General features: G+C 44.3%; 1 non-coding gene across 1 annotated transcript; it reads right to left on the bottom strand.

Annotated features, from left to right (window-relative positions):
* Positions 1-1,733: 1,733 nt before the first annotated feature.
* On the bottom strand, positions 1,734-1,806 carry trnaa-ugc (transfer RNA alanine (anticodon UGC)). The gene has a single exon. It is a non-coding gene; the product is annotated as a tRNA-Ala (tRNA).
* Between the last annotated feature and the right edge of the window lie 2,734 nt (positions 1,807-4,540).

Raw genomic sequence — 4,540 nt, 5'->3', positions numbered from 1 at the left:
GGAGCACCGAACAGCTTGTTGATAGTTTGACGGCAGTGTGAATGCTGCGAGTAGCCTGTGGTGGCACCAAAAGTCTACAGCACCTGGTATTCCCTGTCGGTCTCCATTCCAAGTACTAACCAGGCCTTACTCTGCTTCGCATGTGAAAGCAGACTTTTCCAGACTGGTATAGCCGTAGCTATCTAACAGCTGGCTCTCTCTTTACAGATAGAGCGACAGACAGCAGCTTATTGCTTTCTGTCAGGCCATACTTGAATGCTACCGAACAGCTCGGAAGCATTTGTACTTCTTACGTTTCCTTTTACCTGTTTCCTCCTTCTTTTCTGTCTATCTTCGCGCCATCACTGGCTAACACAGAAAAAATATAAGCCCGAGTCTCCATTGCAATTACAAATCAGGTCTTTGTCCATTGGAAAGAGAGAAAGAGAGAGAGAGAGAGAGAGAGAGAGAGAGAGAGAGAGAGAGAGAGAGAGAGAGAGAGAGAGAGAGAGAGAGAGAGAGAGGGGGCGAGAGGGAGAGCTAGAGGGAGAGTTGTTGAAAGAGTAGGAATGAACTCCAAATGGAGTGCTGAAAGAAGGCAGCGACAACCTCCATTAATTGGAAAAGCCGAGTACACCTGGTATTAAGACTTCTATCCAAGTACATATCAGACCTGTTCCTACTTTGTGACACAAATAAGCTACGATGTGATATTTATAGCACAATATCTCCGTTTTATTGAGGCAGCAGGAGAATGAACAGCAAAGATTTGGAAAAATAAGTAGAGAGTGAGAGAGAAATTGAATGAAGGGGGGAGATGCTAACTGTTTGCTGATTGGTTGAAGCCCGTGTGAATGTTGTGAGCAGCCGATGGTGGAAGCAACAGTCTACAGCACGTCGTATTCACAGTCCGTCTCACTTCCAAATACTTACCAGGTGTTAGTCTGTCTCGTCTCCGAGAATAGACTTTTTCAGACTGGCATGGCCGTAGTGATATATCAGCTGGCTCCCTTTTTCCTCAAAGAGCGACAGACAGCAGCTGATTGATTTCTGTCTGCTTATACATGAATGCTATTTATCATCTGGATAGAAAAATAGAAACAAAGAAAATAGGTGCAGGAATAGGCTATTCGGCCCTTTCTTCCTGCACCACCATTCAATAAGATCATGGCTGATCATTCACCTCAGTACCCCTTTCCTGCTTTCTCTCCATACAACTTTATCCCTTTAGCCATAACTCCCCGTTGAATATATCCAATGAAGTGGCTGCAACAACTCTTTGCGGTAGGGAATTCCACAGGTTAACAACTCTCTTAGTGAAGATATTTCTCCATAATCTCAGTTCTAATCCTTACCCTTCGATGATGTCCCCAGGTTCTGGACTTCGCGTGACTGGAATGTTGGGGCTTGTCCCGCCCTCAGTAAATCTGGAGCTGGGGAAGAGCGTTTAGTCTCTTGGTTTCTTTGTGGCTTCGATTTTCTGTTGTGAAGCGAGGCAGCGCGGCAGGATCCTTTAATAGTCTCCCACAGCTCAACTGAGTGAATGGAATGTGCAGCTTTCAGATGTGTTTATCCCCTTCAGGGCTGGAAACGAGAGGGACTGAGAGACACTGTGTAGAGTGTGAGTTTGTACAGAACGGTACACAAAATCAGCAAATGCAACATCGTCGTGAGGCACTGCACTCTGTTAATATTGAACCATGAATATGAATTATTCAATTTTTTCTAATCAATAATTGAACAGGTTTGCGAAATGCTTCCGCCCGGTTTCGAACCGGGGACTTTTTGCGTGCAAGGCAAACTTGATAACCACTACAGTACGGAAACGCTGCGACAGAATAAATGTCGGGAACCTAAACAGAGCTTTAACCTCAACAGCTGCCCTGCACATCAGGAGCTTGCATTGCGCGAACAGAATGAAGTTGCTATATTTAGCAAGGTTGTGAGTGTGGTAGGAATTGATCCCGTTTTTCTCGGACTTTATACATAGGACCAGGAGGTGGCCATTTCGCAGCAAATGGTTAGAATCTGGAATACACTGCTTTAAAGGCGGCGGAGGCAGACTCAATCTTATCTTTCCAAAGGGAGTTGGATCAGTATCTGAAGGAAAAAAATGCACAGCTGCTGGTAAATGACGCGGATGTGGGACTTCTTGAGAGTAGGCATGGGCTCGATGTGCTGAATGGCCTTCTTCCGTGCTGTAACCATTCCATTATTCTGTTATTCAATAACTTAGTGGCACATTTAGTAGTGTGCCTCGAAGCTGAATATTGCAAAGGGACATGCATTCATTCGGCACAACTAGCGGCATCTGATTGAGAAGATTCGGGTGCGCGAAGATTCGGGTGTAATGACTTTAAATGCATAATTTTTGTTTTGTGAAGTTTCGGTCAGAGAAATGTTTGGGAAAGGAGTTTTTTGCTAAAAGGACTCAGCATTTAATCTTCTTTCTGGTTGTTGGGGTCACATTTATTTTCGATGTTATTCTTCCACAATGTATATTTTGTTTGCTCTTTCACAATAACCAGACCCTTGCTCTTCAATATATTTCACTGCTTACATGGTCACAGCAATGGTCACATGAGCTCTCGAGACAGGGGAATTAGTTCCAGAAACAGTGGAAGTAGGAGCTGCAGAGAGGGGCATTAGGAGTTCCAGGAATACTGGAATTATCTTCAGAAACAGGGTAATTGTATTTAGAAAGAGCAGAATTAGCTCTCGAAAGAGGCGACTTAGCTGTCCCTGCAGCAGGGGATTTATGAAAGCGCACCATAAGCAGGATATTTCCAAGATACATATATATATATATATATAATTAATAGTCACTTAAATAGGACAATAAGGTGCTTCATCATCAGTGCAATTTGGAGCTCCAGAAAAAGGACAATTTGGAGGTGCGCAAGCAACTCAGAATCTGCAGAAAGTGGGGAACAAGGACTTCCAAAAACTATCGAATTTGCTCTGCAAGCATAGATAATATGTTCAGAAACAGCGGAATTAGCTACAGAACAGAGGAATTCCCTCCAGGAACACGGACATTAGGAGTCACAGAAAGAGAGCAACAAGGAGCTGCAGTAACAGGGGAAGTCGCGCAGAAACAAGGGAATTAGCGCCAGAAACAAGGGAATTAGTTCTCGAAAATGTGCAATTAGGTCTTGAAAGAAGAAAAGTAGGAATTATCGAAACTAGTAAATTAGAAGCTACAGAAACAGTAGGAATTCGCTCCAGAAACAGAGCAGTGGGGAGCTGCAAATACATGGGATGTGAGCTCAGGAGCACAGGAAAAATTAATAAGAACATAAGAACATAGAAATTAGGAACAGGAGTAGGCCCTCTAGGCCCTCGAGCCTGCTCCGCCATTCAGCAAGATCATGGCTGAACTGGGCATGGACTCAGCTCCACTTACCTACCCGCTCCCCATAAACATTAATTCCCTTATTGGGAATCTGTGACTTGAGTCCCTTATCGGTGACTTGAATACATTCAATGAGCTAGCCTCAATTGCTTCCCTGGACCGAGAATTCCACAGATTCACAACACTCTGGGAGAAGAAATTCCTTCTCAACTTGGTTTTAAATTGGCTACCCCGTATTTTGGGGCTGTGCCACCTAGTTCTAGTCTCCCCGACCAGAACAGAAAACTTCTCTGCTTCCATCTTGTCTATCCCTTTCATTATTATAAATGATTCTGCAAGATCACCCCTCATCCTTCTGAACTCCAACGAGTAAAGACCCAGTGTACTCATTATATCATCATAAGGTAACCCCCTCATCTCCGGAATCAGGCAAGTGATTCGTCTCTGTACCCCCTCCAAAGCGAGTATATCCTTCCTTAAGTAAGGTGACCAAAACTGCACGCGGTACTCCAGGTGCGGCCTCAACAATACCCTATACAGTTGCAGCAGGACCTCCCTGCTTTTGTACTCCATCCCTCTCGCAATGAAGGCCAACATTCCAATCGCCTTCCTGATTACCTGCTGCACTTGCAAACTAACTTTTTGGGATGCATGCTCAAGGACACCCAGGTCCCTCTGCACCTCAGCATGTTGTAATTTTTCCCCATTCAAATAATATTCCCTTTTACTGTTTTTCTTCCCAAGGTGGATGACCTCCCATTTTCCACCATTGTATTTCATCTGCCTAACCTTAGCCCATTCGCTTAACCGATCTAAATCTCTTTGCAGCCTTTCTGTGTCCTCTACACAACCCGCTTTCCCACTAATCTTTGTGTCATCTGCAAATTGTTTACACTACACTCTGTCCCCTCTGCCAGGTCTTCTATGTATATTGTAAACAGTTGTGGTCGCAGCACCGATCCCTGTGGCACACCACTAACCACCGATTTCCAATCCGAAAAGGACCCATTTATTCCGACTCTCTGCTTTATGTTAGCCAGCCAATTCCCGATTCATGCTAATACATTTCCTCTGACTCCGCGTACCTTTATCTTCTGCAGTAACCTTTTGTGTGGCACGTTATCGAATAGCTTTTGGAAATCTAAATGCAAAACATCCGTCGGTACACCTCTATCCACCATGTTCGTTATACCCTCAAAGAATTCC

This window comes from Pristiophorus japonicus, unplaced genomic scaffold (assembly GCF_044704955.1).
Source record: "Pristiophorus japonicus isolate sPriJap1 unplaced genomic scaffold, sPriJap1.hap1 HAP1_SCAFFOLD_115, whole genome shotgun sequence".
Lineage (NCBI taxonomy): Eukaryota > Metazoa > Chordata > Chondrichthyes > Pristiophoridae > Pristiophorus > Pristiophorus japonicus.
This window is presented reverse-complemented; position numbering and strand designations above follow the sequence as displayed.